This window comes from Cupressus sempervirens, chromosome 5 (genome assembly GCF_028749045.1).
Source record: "Cupressus sempervirens isolate cs-2001-9-10 chromosome 5, ASM2874904v1, whole genome shotgun sequence".
Taxonomy (NCBI): Eukaryota; Viridiplantae; Streptophyta; class Pinopsida; order Cupressales; family Cupressaceae; genus Cupressus; species Cupressus sempervirens.
The window spans coordinates 807,849,305-807,865,039 of NC_143122.1; positions in this window are offsets into that span (position 1 = coordinate 807,849,305).

Genomic DNA, 15,735 nt, shown 5'->3' on the forward strand with positions numbered 1-15,735 from the left:
TGAGCAGCATTCTCATTTTCTTTCATTTTCATGTCATCAAACTTTCCTCTGAGACTTTCTCTTTTTGCTCTTTGTACATTCTGATCTCCTCCATAGATGTCTAATAGGGCTTTCCACATTTTGAATGCAGTGTCACATCCTTTGATATCATCAAATTCAGCATAGCTGAGTGCAAAGGCAATTTCCAGCATTGTCTGATTGTGTTCTTGCTTGTTTTTCATGTCTTCTGTAGTAGGAGCACCTATTGGATCTATATGTTCAATGACAATTGAATTTTGGGCATAATGTCCTATGGATCCAAGATGTAGCTTAATCAAAATTTTCCATGCAACAAAGTTGTCTTTGTTGAGCTTGGGAACTTCTCTCTTTGGCATTTTGATCTTTTCTACTTATAGTCCCTTTAAACTGAATCAGTAGTCAATCTATGATACCAATTGTTAGAATTCTTTAGAATAACTGAGGGGGCGAAGGGGGAGGGGGGGTGGGGGGGTGAATTAGTTATCCAAGGTCCAAATGCCTTATTAATACTTTTTTACTACTTTTAATGAATCCATACACTTTTCATCCATCCAAATTTAAATCAACCGTATTAGCAAGTTACAGTAAATCAACATGCAAAGATAAAACATGCAAGATCAACACATGACACAATGATTTATGTGGAAACCCAATTTGGGAAAAACCACCAGTAACATGCTACTTGATTCTCACTCTTCTGAAGTGATGCCCTATTAAAGGCTTACAACACACTATTAAATGTGACCTTGTTAGAGGATTTCACCAAACTGTTAGGAATGGGCCTAGTTAAAGGACTTTAGAACATTCACTTGGAATGTCACCCTATTAAAGGATTTATCTTATGGCTATTAAATCAACCTAAGTCCATAGGATTTAAACTAACTATTACAATTGCTAGAAAGTAACGATAATGATCTTTTGATCTAATATAACTTACAACATACTTTGTAGATTTCAGATCACACTTTTAGTTCAATCCTTATGCTTGGATTTAATCACTTCAGCTTTGATTGCTTGTCTTCTTCTCAAGCTTCATCTCCTTTAGTCTTCTAACTCATTGTACCAATGCATCTATATCAGGGGTCTTCTTACTAAAACAAAGTAACTATGCTCTCTTTCCTCCTTAGCACCTTCTTCAACATTTCATGCTTTCATGCTTGACCACCTCTCTCTCATTATTTTTTTTCATTGACTTATGTCTCTTTAAATAGAAATCTAACTTCCCTTTGCCGCTTGATTCTCCCTCTCTAATTTTAGGGTTTCAAATGGATTAGGTAGGATACAATGTATCTACCTCATATCTTGTTCTTAACTTCAAACGTTGTCAATTGTATCCTTAAAAACATTCTACATGGTGTTCTGTGCCACCAGCTCATCATTCTTATCTTCCATTTAATTCACAAACTTCTAAGTAACAACCTTGTCAGCTTAGATCTGGCGAATCTTTGATTTCCAAAATAATGCAGCAACTTGACATTATTGATTTACTGGTGCTCGGCATCTCTGTGTTACTCGACACTATTGGTTTTACTAGTGCTCAACATCTCAGTGTTACTCAAAACTATTGGTTATACTGGTACTCGACATCTCTGTGTTACTTAGCACCTATATCTTCTCGACACTTGGCTCTGCTCGACACTTGATAAACTCTGTGTCACTTGGCATCTGAACTTGCTTGGCACTTGAAGTTTACTCGGCTTTAACTAGAAATTTTCTCAGCACTTACTAGCTTGCTCGGCTCCTTCTTTCTAATGAACTTAGTTGTGCTTTACAAAAGACTTAGTTAAAACCTTACATCTTTGATATGTTTTAATGTGCCCATTCTTTGTGTCTTATATTATGTCATCAAATACATTTTTTCATCAATGGCTTAGCTGACCCTTGTACTTCATTACAATATCATAACTTCAACCTTTCTCTAGGTGTTCTAGTTACATCTTATTGATTGCCTCCTCCTTGACAATCAACTAATTGATAGTATTTGGATCACTAAAGCAATTGTCATTCCTGCAAGTAGCAAGTTTGACATAAATGACAAAACAATGATTGAAGACATTCTTTACCTAGTTCCATATATTATTTTAACAACTTTTCTTATGATCATTTAAATCGTTTCCAACACTTTTTTTTCTTAAAAAATACACACAAAGTCTGGAATCAATGACAAACCTCTATTAACTATTTAACAATATTATGATATTGCTATCAAGATTTAACTATGTAGTTTTGAGTCAAACTCATTGTATTGCACCACTATTAGCATCACCTAGATCAAATGAGTGCTAAGTGTTCTAGTGGATTCATGTGTGAATCACTACTCATGATATATGGGTCAATGATAGCAATATCATAATTTGACTTGCTATGGAAAATATCTCCTACTTATTTATTTAACAATATGTCAAGGAATATTAATAAAACTAAGCACACCATTAACCAATTGATAAAATATTAACAAAGCAATAATTAGTTGATAGATTAATAAAACTATTAATATGTCAAGTCAAATGCATGCTAAAAAGTCTTAAGGGAATGTTGTGATGATCAATACCATTAGTAGATTAAAAATGTTTAAATTATGTTGATTAAATATATTAACATTTCTTTTATCTATATAATAAAACCTGGTTCAATTGACACATCATAATAAATTAAAATATTAATAATGGCTTATATTTCATTAGCTAAAATATTAGATCCTAAGAATTTGTGTTTGGTTAGCTTTTTTAGCAATAATTAGATTTTAGATTTTGATTTAATAGATTTATTTTTTCAATTAAATTTTATGAGCTTAATAATTATAGTTGATACCATGGTGTTTTAAATTTAACTATTTTTTTTTTACCCATTTTAAAATTTTGGAACATTTGTGTTTTCAATTAAGAATCTTGAAATTTGACTTCATGCTTTCAAAATAGGTTTAATTTCTATACTTTAAGCTAGAATTTCTAGAGTTATATAATGTTTAGGCATTGGAACAAAAATATAATTATGGTTTGATGTTAATTATGCACAAGAGTTTGAGATAGTCAATATGATTATTTTAGTAATGAAGTAATGAAAATAGAGTTGAGATGATTGAAGGTTCTACATATTTTTTTAAGTCTTTCTTTTCATAGCAAGGAATTTTTTGAAGTATGAAATATAGAGTGAATTGGTTCAAATTTCACTAGTTCAAAATTGACTAGTTCATATATTTCAAAATAGAACTACACTAGGCGGGGTTGTATTGTTGAATTGGATAGACTCTATTGAAATATATTATATAAAAGTTATATAGTATAGTATTATTGTTTTTTATTAGATAAATAGGTTTTACAAGGGCCCTGAAACCTAAGAGTTAAATCATTAACAAGGCTGATAATAAGTGTGTAAAGCCCAGCCAAAAGAGTTCAAGTTCAAAGGCTGATAATAAGCCCAAGGCCCAGCCTAAAAACAAAGATCAAAGAAAAGACCAGGAATAGAAACAACTTAAAATCAAAAAAGGCGAAAGCCCTGACAAAAAGCCAAAAAATAGATTGAGACTAAAGAACAGGGAGGGGATTAGTCCTTGTTCTTTCTCTCCAGGTCTTGCATGGCCTAAGTAGCCTAATAGGCCATCTGGTTCTCCTCGGCCTCTTGTTCGTGCACACTTTAATCCTCCTAGTCTTGACCATTGTTGATGTTGTCCTTTGCAGTGTTGTCCACCAGGCTGGCTTTTACCCTATCTTTTCCATCCTTGTATTCCTTCATAACTTTGTCTTTGATCTAGCCAGTTATAGAAATAATGTTGCTATTAATGAAGCTTAGTAGCAAAATCATCTAGTTTGAGAGATTATGATTATAGGTTTCCAGGTTGTTAATCCTTCTCTCTGCTAGACTGAGTCTCTCACCGTTATTGTCTCTATTATCAAAATTTTCTCCATTCCCATTATCCTCCATATGACCCACTTGCTCTTTGACCTCCTCCAACTCATGGAGAAGCCACTTGATTGATCTGAAGTTATCAATCATACTGTTGCAGGCATTGTTCAAGAGGTTCAGCTCAGATTCCCTTGTATTATCTGAAATAGCCATAATGACCAAGTCTATGAGTTCTTCAAGCCACTCCTCTTCTTGGTTTTCCACAAGGACCTGCGGGATCATGGCCTCTCTAAAAATGCCCATTTTTGCAGTCCTAACATTAAAGTTTTTCCAAGCTTTCCTCTTATTATTAACTTGCACCTCCCCACCCTAAGTCTCAAAATCCATTTTTTGCTCCTTAAATTGGGCATGATTATGGATAGGAGAAAGAGGTAGAAAAGACATATCCCATTCTTGCTTCAATCTCTCATCCTCTAGACCCTCCCTCTTGCATTTCTTCCCTTCCTTATTATCCTCCTACATCTCCTTTTCCTCTTCTTTCATCTCCACATCCTCCTCATCATCATTGTCAACCTTCACATCCTTCACAGGTTGCTTCTGCCCATGAGCCCTAGGGCTTTTCCTACTTGGGGTAATGGAAGAGGGTGACTTCTTGACCTAAAGGGTGAAAATTTTATCAGTGGAAGAAATCCTACATTCCTTAGAGTTAAAGCTCTGAATATCATCTGAGTTAGAAGAGAAGTTGGAGCTTCCAGAGGTCACATTCTTAGTCTAAGGGGGGGCATTTCTTATAGTCTAAGCTTTAAAGTGCTCATAAATGAGCATCAAGATCCCCTCATGTAGTGTGAGGTTATCAGTTGGCTTCTTTATGAAGCTAACCACCACCTTACTCATGGAAGTTAACAAGTAAAAAGGAAAAGTAATTTTATGCCTATGCTAAAAATGATTCAAAAGAACAAAGTGGTGGGTATGAGCCCAATCAAACCTAGGGTCTAGTGTAATGTACTTGATAATAGCTCTCAGAACATACCTCCATAGTTTCTTCATGGTATTAGGGACATAGTACATGTCAATCTTCTTCAAGGCTTTCAGTTCCTCTATATCCTTCACAAAATCTCGCACAGCGTTAGCTGAGAGCTTCTTGTCCCTAAAAAACTTAAAACCCTCAAACAAGATTTTAGAAATGGTCAATATCACCTCCTCAATGATCATGAAATAAACCCTATTCACCTTAACCCTATCATCCTTCCATGAACCAACCATACTATTGGTCACTTCCTAATCAAAACCATGTAGTTTCGTAATGTATCTAGTAATCCTGCCCTGATCCAACTATCCCAAACTTTATCCCTACTCCTCCATTTCTTGATTTCACCAACTGGCTCCTTTTTGCACCTTTTTTTACCTTTTTGGGAAGTACCCTTTCCCCTTGATCCATTCATACTCATAAGTGCACATTGATCTTCTTCGTACTTCCTTGGATCTTGTCTAGTTTGATCATGCTTTTGACATTCGCTAGCAACATATTTTTGGGATGCCATGTCATAATATGGTTTGCACCAACCCCTATATTAGCAAACCTATCAGCAACTAGGTTAGCCTCTCAAAAAATATGAGTGATGTGGAATCTACCAAATTTGGCAAGAGTCACACAAGTCTCATCAATAAGATTTTCAATTGACCATGATGGCTGAGAGTTGCCATTAATACAATTTATGATGTTGTTCAAATCCCCTTCAAGCCAAAGGTTAGTAACTCCAATTTCAAATGCCAACTTGACAACATTACATGTGGCATTAGCTTCCACAAAGTGGTTGGTTTGAAATCCTAGTAGAAGGTAAATAGCTACAATGTCATCACCATTTTTATTCCTTATTATGCCTCCACTTCCCGAGGAGCTAGGATTTCCCTTGGATGCTCCGTCGAAGTTATGCCATCCTTCTAGGGGGAGAAGCCATTTGGCTTCCTATCTTTTCATCTTTTTGTCTTTTGCCTTCTCTTTTTTTCTACCACCTAATTCTATATCTCCCCCTTTCCTTATTGAATAGTTTTCCTTAATGTTTGCAAATATTTTCTTTCCTGTCACTATAGCTGGCTCCTCTTTATCTCTGAAGATTCCATTATTTCTCTCCTTCCAGATGCTCCAACAAAAATAAGGCAAGATCCAAGAACTTAATTCCTACAAATCAAACCTATTGAACAAGCATTTCCATTGACAGAAGAAATCTAAAAGGTTAAAAGGCACACACTAGTTGAAGCCCAAGTCCTGGGTAAGGAAAACCCAAACCTCCCTGGAGAAAGAGCAATGAATGAACAAATGATTGCTAGTTTCCATATGGTATTTACATAACACACATCTATTGGGCATAATATGACCTCTTTTAATGAGGTTATCCTGGGTGAGGATTTTGTCTTGAAGAGCCAGCCAATAGAACATATTAATTTTTGGAATGAGGCTAGCAAGCCAAGTGCTCAACCAAGGAGGAATCTCATTTAATATCCAAAGGGCCAAATACCTAGAGGTAGCAATATATAGCCCATTGGAATTATCATCCTAGACCAATTCATCCCTATTTTTATTTAGAACCATAGATTTTAGCAATATCATAATAGGATTAAGATCTTCAAAGATGATGAATAGGTCTATCCATCCCTGGTCGTTCCTATAGTTACTAACTTTCTACCCTAAAAGGTTGATGCAGTCATTCACCCAGACCTCATAGCTAGGGTTGTTCATAAGAGCACCCTGAGTAAGCCAACTATTAGACCAAAACTAGATATCCTCCCCATTTCTTGATTTCCAAGAGACTCTAGAATTAGCCAGGTCCCTAGCTTTTAAAAAACCATTCCAAACAGCGGAGCCTTTTGGGATATCTTTGCTGAAGAGGGTAAACTATTTAGAGGGCCTCTTTATATACTTGTTTACCATAATTTCTCTCCATTCCCCTATGCTACTAAATATATGCCATATTTTCTTAGCCAAAAGAGCCTTGTTGAGGTGAGTAAGCTTCCTGATGTCTAGACTTCCATATTTCTTGGGGAGGCAGACTTTTTCCCAAGCAACAAGAGGATACCTTTTTTTCTTTTCAGCCCCTGTACATAAGAAGTCTCTCTAAATTTTTTCCATCCTCTCAAAAAATTTCCCAAGGATCACAAAAAGGCTCAAAGCATCAACAGGCAAGTTTTGGAGGGTGGATTTAACTAGTTGGCATTTTCCAGCTTGCTTAAGAGAGGCCCCTTTCCAACCAACCAGCTTCTTACTAAATGTGTCCATAATGTCATTCTAGAAAGAATCGGGAGGATTCATGCCCAAAGGTAGCCCAAGATAGGTAGAGGGAAGCTTCCCCACACTAAATCCCAAAATTCTAGATATTTTCTTCTGTCTATCCTCCGGAGTGTTGATAAAGAAAACATAACTCTTTTCCTAGTTGATGGACTATCTTGACCCTCTGGAGTAGATATCCAGGATGTCCTTCATAGCCTTTTCTTCCTTAATAGAAGCCTCCCCTCCCATTATAGTATCATCAACAAATTTCTAATGCATAAAAGGGGCACTTTTAGAAGAAGGTTTAAAACCTTTGATTCTCCCTTCCTTCTTATTCTTCTCTATAAGTCTGCCTATGCATTTAGCCAAGATAATGAATAGAATAGGCAATAGAGGATCCCCCTAATGAAAATGACAAGAATTTTTGAAAAAATTAGAGGGGGATCCATTGACTAAGATAGAAAGAGAGGAAGTAGTAACTAGCTAAGAGATTAGCTTACGAGTTTTGTCATCAAACCCAAAAGCCTTAAGCACCATATCTAGGAAAGACCAGTCAACCCTATCATAAGCCATTGAGAGGACCAGCTTAAGTAACATCCCTTCCCTTTTTCCAACTTCCATAGAGTGAATCACTTCATGCACCATCATGATAGAGTCTAAAATTTGACTGCCCAGGAAAATACCAATTTGCTATTGAGAAATAATCAAAGGGAGGATTTTGAGCAACCTAAAAGTAAGAACCTTCGAAATGATCTTGTAAAAAGAATTGCAAAGACTAATCAGTCTAAACTTGTCCAAGGAATTGGCTCCAGGAACTTTAGGAATGAGAACTAAAAAATATAGTATAGTATTATTGTTATTTTGTTATTGTTTTCAAGTAAAAAATATAATAATTTGTTTAGGTTGATTGTATTAAAAATTAATAAAATTTATTATCTATAGTTAATTTTGAGAAAAAAAGGAACTAATATTTTTAAAATTTAGTAACTTTAATTATGTGATATCTACTTCTAATTTCAATTTTGATATTATTTCATAAAAATAGAATTTAATTAAATTTTTTTTTTAAAAATAAAAAATTACTTTTCTCATAATCATCGACTTCATGAAATCTACATATCATTTTTTATTTTTAGAAACATAATAAAATATAACATAACCTTTTGTTTGATTATGCTGCCTCTTTTATTTATTATTTATTATTTTTAAGTCCTCACTTGGGAATGAATTTATGTAATGCAATGACCCTCTTCATATTTTTTCAAGATTTTAACAATAAAAAATCTTTCATGGAAATGAAAAATGAAAAATCAATGACTCGAAAGGCCCATCTTAGAGTTAGCGGTGACCTTCTTAGCATATTTCATACTAAGGATGGGATTTCAAAAATTCATCATTGAAGGGGAATTCTAACATGCAAGTATAGGCATGGTTTATGCTACTGTCTTGTGAACAAGGAAATTATGGTACTGTCTTGTGAACAAGGACATGGATGTAACAATGTCTTAGTTTAATCAAACATGTGCATGAACATGATAGAGCTCAAAAACTATATCTATCCCTATCTCAAGTAGAATAATGTCAATATATTATAGATATGCATTTTCATTCTCCTCACACTATGACAAGGACATACAACTAGTTTCTACAAATAGAAGGCATGTTAGTACTTGATTCTTACAACTTACAACAAATGTATTAGCCTTGGCTTTGGCTCTCCCATCAGTTCTAGATGTAACTATTTGTCTCCTATACCTTAAGAGGTAATTTCCTATGTATATGTTAAACTTGGATTCATCTAATTTTCATCATGTAGGGTTGCATTTAAATAGATTCTATAATTTGTCATCTTCATATTTTCTAGATCACACATGAATAAATCTGATAATTTATGAAAAGTGTTGAGATAATGGGTGTTGCACACATTGCATAATCTTGTTATAGTGTATTAATTTATTTTATTATGTAATGTTGCACCTAGTTGGACATGTAACATGGAAAGATTCCCATGAGATATAATCAATGAGTTTTATTGTAAAATTGTGATAATATTTTACGTAATTATTTAATTTGGGGAAAAGAAATTGAATTTCCAATATTAAATGTGGGGTCAAGGGGTTAGGTAGCACATGGTTTATGTAATACCACTTGGTAGTTTTGTGGGATTTGCTACTATATAAGAAACCACAAGGGTAGTTGTTGGTGTGAGAAGTGAGAAAATAAAAGAAAAGAGTCAAGCAGGACAAAACTTGATAGGTTAGCCAAGAGATCATTTGTGAAAGTCGAAAGCATGGTATGGGATGTGTGGATTCATGCTTGCTCACATAGATTGCTCGTTGGTGGCTATGGATTTGAAGGCTGTATTGGTTGTATTCCAATAGTATTTTTGCTAAATAATACATAGTGATGCATGCTTTTGGAGGCTAGGTTATTCCCTCAATGAGGGTTTTTAGGGTATATCTTGTATCACATTATTGTGGGTATGTTGTATATTCTCTTGCATGTGGAATTCAATTGCATATTTATTTTAGATCTATATTCGTTGTTGCTAGTTTCCTTACAATTGGTATCAGAGCTATGGTTTCATTATTGTAACACTAGATTAAATCCATGGAAATGCATTAGGGGATAAAAGAAAGGACAAGATATATGAGTTTTTATTGTAGATCTAAGGGTTTTGGATTTTTTGTTATGATGGGATATTATAGATTTTTGGGCATGTGAAATTGTTGGACAAAAGAGTTTTTTGGATGTTTCATTTAAATAAGGTTTTTAAGGGGAGCTTGTAAAAATGACCTCCTCAGTAAAAATAGACCTCACTATTGGATCCGGGTCAATGTTTTAATAAATTTTGATATATAATATGCTCTAGTTTGGCCATGTTCAGAAGAAATGAAAAAGTTTTCTAGTTTTAGCCTATGATGGCCATCAAATTTAATCCCATTGGAATTTTTTGCCATAGAAAAAATGTAGTGAAAATGGTAAAAAGGTTGTCTTAGTAAAAAAACTATAATTTTCTCTCAAGATATCAGATTTTAGACTTCTTAAAGACATCAGAAAGAAAATTCAAAGCACTACAACTTGGTATAAGTTTGGTTCTATGATTTTGAAATTTTGTTAGGTTTTAAGAGCCCAAAATTTAGATGTTATTTATTTTGAGCATAGATTAGGGCATATCTTAGGCATATGAAGTTGGATTTTGGACTTTGATTAGTTAACAAAAATCTTTTGGAGAAATGTACACATTGGTTTAGATTTGGTGTAGATTTGGCATGGTTTATTAGGTGATATATTAATTTGAACAATTTATGATATATATTGACTATGGTAACATTATGAGTTTATAATATTGTATGTTTGGAGATTTAAGATTTGATGTCATTGTATACTCAATTCAAATTTTAGATTGGTCTCATAATGATATGGTTATCAATGTTTGATTTGGATATGTATGATGAATTGTTGGGTCTACACATTATGCAATTTTGTAAGCAGTCTATACTTACAAGTTATAGTTATGGCTTGGATATGGGTTATCTTTGCCCATTATCCTTTCATTATTAATGCATATTCAGATTTGTGGCTTAGATTTGGGTTGCCTATGCCCTAAGTCACATGATTTTCTAATTTTTCTTCATGTAGAAGGGATGAGATATTTTTACCAAGTATATTCAGGGTAGAGGATTGTGGTTGACTATTTTATGCTTACAGGTTGGACACTTTAAGAGTCAGATGTTTGATTCAGGGATGTAATCATGGTGCCATGGATTTTGATATGAAATGATTGGATATACAACTACATCCTTGATGTTCATTGGCTTGAATTTCTAATGGTGGTATATCTTCTTGGTTGAGGATCATGGTTATCTAGTTTCATTTGAGGAGCTCATGATGTGCACTTTGAGTTCTTTGATGGTTTGATGCCTTGGTTAATTCACATGTTTAGAGGATAGTTTTTCATCATGTTTCATGGATATTTTGGATACATTTTTTAGTGGGAGCTTGTGAAAGTGATGGGGTGATAGTGTAGGATAAGTTTCTAGTGTGGTTTGTATCTTCTTGGTTTGGAGATCTTGGTTTCACTTGGTGCTAATACTTTGGTTGTGTGTATAGACCTAGAGGATCTTCATGTAGGAGATGGATTTTATGATGCCAAAAGTGAATTGGTACCATAGTTGAGTGGGAGTTGTTGGTATTGATATATTTATTGAGTGTTTGCAAATGTTGGAGGTTTGTCTTAGATCCTGTTGTTGTAGAAGTGCCCTTGACATTTGCATGGTGCACTTAGTTATCTTCATGGTGTGTAAAGATGGTTAGATCTTGAAGACTCATAGGGTTATTGGTTATCTTCATGGTGTGTAGAGATGGTTTTCTTCATGTTTGTGGAGATGGTTGTATCTTGAGGACTAACATTATTCTTGGTAAAGGTGTGGTTTATGCTTTCATTTGGCATGTTATCCTTGGTGTTGGGATGGCTTCATTTTTATGTCATGGTATACTCTTGACATGTATTTAGAGTTTTGACATGTTTATATTCTTGAGGCCATGGTTGGAACTTTGATAATGATCTTGGTTTAGTTTATTGGTATTGAGTACATTGATCATAATCTAAATACTTCATGATATTGCTATATTGCATTTGGAGTTGGAATGGATTGATTGGTTATAGGTGCTTATGAATACTTAGAAATGGTGGTTATGTTGTTTTCTCTTGGATTAGAGAAGTATTTGTTGGGATGGTTGATAGTTTTAGTAGAAAGTTTGAGGGGCATTCACCTAATATGGACTTGAGAGGAGATTGTTCTTAGATGAGTCTTCACTAGAGACTTGGATATCTTAATGAGAATTCTCATTACCTACTCTTGGTCTACTTAGGGGTTTGCTACTTGAGAGGTATAACCCATTGTTTCTCTTAGGTGTACAATATTTATGCTTTTATTTCATGGATATATATCTTGATCTATGGTAAATGAGTTAGTTCTAGAGGTTTCATTTGAGAGATGGTTTAGAATTGGTTATGTCCATTTGCATTTGTTGTTATGCTGGTTTAGTTTGGGAGATGGTTTTATATTGGGCATATTCCTTGGATTAGGAATGGTTTATGAGTTTGATCTTGTTGTGAGAAGATTACATCCATAATTATTTATATGGTATGGTTTGGGTGTTATTGAGGCTTCTTTTTGGGGATTTATGTAGGAGATTATAATTGCATAGTTTACATCTAGAGGTGTGTGTAGAAGGACATGATATAGTTTATGATTTGCATGGTTTCTCTCTGGTCTTGGTTATCTTACTAGATGTTTAGTTTTACTTACATTATATTTGAGATTGGTTAGATATCATGATCACTAGCTTGTGCTCATATATGTCATGTGAGAAATTTCATGGTTATTCCTTTATCTCTTTCTTGTCTTGGTAGTAGAGAGCTTGGAAGAGTATTGGAGACTAGTTATGAAAGTTGTTCTTGTAGGTTATTGGTTTATATATCATGGATGTCCTTGAGACTACATGGATTCACTTCTTTGAGATGGTGTGAATGAATTGGTTATGGATTTGAAATTATCTTTTGAAATGGGAGCTTCTTGGTATACATGTGGTAGGTATTGCTCTTGAGGCTTGTGATTGTAGGTTATAGATTGGAAATGTTGATGATGTGAGATTCACTTGTTATACCTTCAAAGGTATGGATAGTTTGGTGGGTTTGACACTTGTTTTGGGTGCTATTTCAGCTATGGATATCTTGAAAACTATTGATACATGTGATTTGATTCAAAGGAAAGGATGATAAACCCTTAAACAACCGAAACTGAGCAAAATTGTAGAAGTGTTCCAAGTGACCCTTCTAGGTCTTGATGGGAAAAATCCAAAAATAGTCAACTCTAGGAGATTTCAAGGCATCAATAGGTTTTTTTTGACATATCTGGAATGTTCTAATCAATTCCCTTGAGTTTTAGTACCTTTTAAGCCAAAATGCACAACATGCCAAAATATTGTCAATGTAAATTTACAACTCTATGAAAGCAGCGAGACAAATAGGTGGATAACTTCTTTTTTTCCCAAAATACTCCTTGAAAAAAATTATTTTTTAGATACCCTTTATCCTTATACAAAACATATGTAAAATTGAGATATACTTCTTTTGGAAAATATCAATGAACTTTCACACTACCCCTGTTTTCAACAATGTAAGAAAGATGCATTTACAAAGAAACCACTAGAATAACTTAAGATTTGGACTCCAAACTTTTCATAGGCTCTTAAAATGCCTACAATTAGAATATTCCCCATTCAATTTCATTCTAAGGGTTCCCTAACCCCAAAAGCCCTAATTTAGCCCCTCAAAACCCTTATATCTAGGACTTATTCAATTCCACATGTGCCAATACTTCTTGGATCAATTAAAGGTGTAAAAATCAATATTTAAATATCATGAAGATGATTCAAAACTCAAACACTACCCTCATTAAGGAAAATCCCCTATTGTAGGTCTGTACCCTACAATTTACCCTTTCTTTTCATAAGTTTTTGCTTGGTGGCCACCAAATATTCTAATTAATTGATCGTATCAAAGTTAACATAGATATTAAAAGTTATAAATATTTCATTCCATGAAGAATCAGGTAAGCATTTCATGGAATGACCATGTTTAAGGAAAAAAATTGTCAAAATGCGTATGAAAGTGACTACTATAGCCAATAGTAAGGAAATTCAATGGACAAGTCTTCAAATCTGAATGTAAAACTATTTAAATACCATCAATATGTATCTTAAAATATGTTTCAATTCATTCCAAAGAAAAAAGGAACTTACAAACCTAAAGATTCTTCAAATTTCTATTGAAAACCATGCATTTACACACAAAATCTGAGATAGTTCATACTATTATGGGTACAGGGTTGTACAACACATAGTTATAGGTTTGGAGGGTGGAAACTAACCCCCTTAACCACTTCCAACAAGTTTGGTTTTCTAAATCTTCATAAAATTCAAATTAAAAGGTTTCCCTCCAAAATGGCTTATAGTCGTTAGTGTTTAAAATTTGAATTTGAAACTACTAAATCCTGCTTTCGAAGATCTTTATGAGTCTTTTGACTTATCCAATGACATGATAGGGTTATAATAACCTATAAGACCCTATCAAATGACTCTCTTACCCTGTGGAATGCTAAAATCCAATTTCATGGCTCTTTTACAAGTTTTTCAACATATGGGTCCATCAGGACATTATGCAACATAATAACTTTTTATGCTTCCAAGAGCCATGATGGGTGCTAGGATGGCCCAATCAACTCTAGATGATGCTTTGTGACCCTTGTATTTCCTTGGATCTCCAATGTACCCTAGTTGATCATGAGATGCTCCTGCATCATATTCACCACCTTTGAAAATGTTCTTGTCCCAAGAACCATGTCTAGCAAAAATGGCTTCTTTTCCTCCATATCCCTATTGATGGTGTTTAAGGATGAAATATGCCAATATGAAATTTCCCTTCTTTCTACTACCTATAGAAAAATCATTCAAACATTGGTTAGAACTTATAAACCCTACCCTTGGGGCAGTCACACTTGCTGCCTTGGTGGTGTTCCTTGTTGCCTGCATAGTGTTTATCTTTGCCTGATTAGGATAGTATCCCTGCTATCCTTTCATCTATTTCTTCACCATATTTCTATAGCCCTTATTGTGTGCTCTAATAGGATAGTACCATTCCCCCACCATTACACCTTCACCACCTTTGAATTTAGTGTCTGACTTTGTCACAAAACTCAAAGTTCCTTGTTCTTTCTGCACCACTTGCTATCCCATCTCTTGCTAACCTGTATCTAGTTCCTTTACCCTTCCAATGCACATGAGGAGAGTTTCATTTTATTTACAAGGTAATGGTATCAACTCAAATATTTTTTCCTTACTCCATACTTGATAAATGTTAGTGAAGCAATCATGTACAACCTTCCTAGAAACTTGCCAAGATCTTCCTTGGATAACATGTGCACAATTCATTTTCACAACATCACATAGAATCCGATCATGATACCCTCCTATTGAGAAATTTACCATGGTTTGATAATGTGCAATGAAATCTTGACTATCATTCACCCACGTAGCATGATAAGGCTCAGGATGATGATGAGTAAGCAACTTCAAGGCATTAACTACATCCCATGAAATCAAATTGTTGCAAGTACTTGAATCTATGATCAGTTTGTATACTTCACCTTGTATCAAATAGTTGGTTCTAAAAATACTTACTTGTGGTCTCCATTCCTTGATTCTCCTTAACATCAAAAATTCTCCTATCTCAAGGCATGCATTATAGGTCTTCTTTTCTTCCTCTTCTTCTTTATTTTCTTCCTGAATCAGGTGTACCCTTTTCTATTTTACTTTCTCAAGGCACTAGTAGGATTGATGCCCCACTCCTCCACATGTGAAGAATGTACCTATAAAGACACCACTTCCTCTTCCTTGTCCACTCCTAGCACTTCTCTGATTGTTTCTTCCCCTTAAATCTAAACTTGTGCTTTTTTCCTTCTCTTCCCATACCTGAGTTGTCTTTCCTCCGCTTCCTCTCATGGAAGATCCTCCCCTTGTGTTGTTGTGCCTTTCACTTTTCC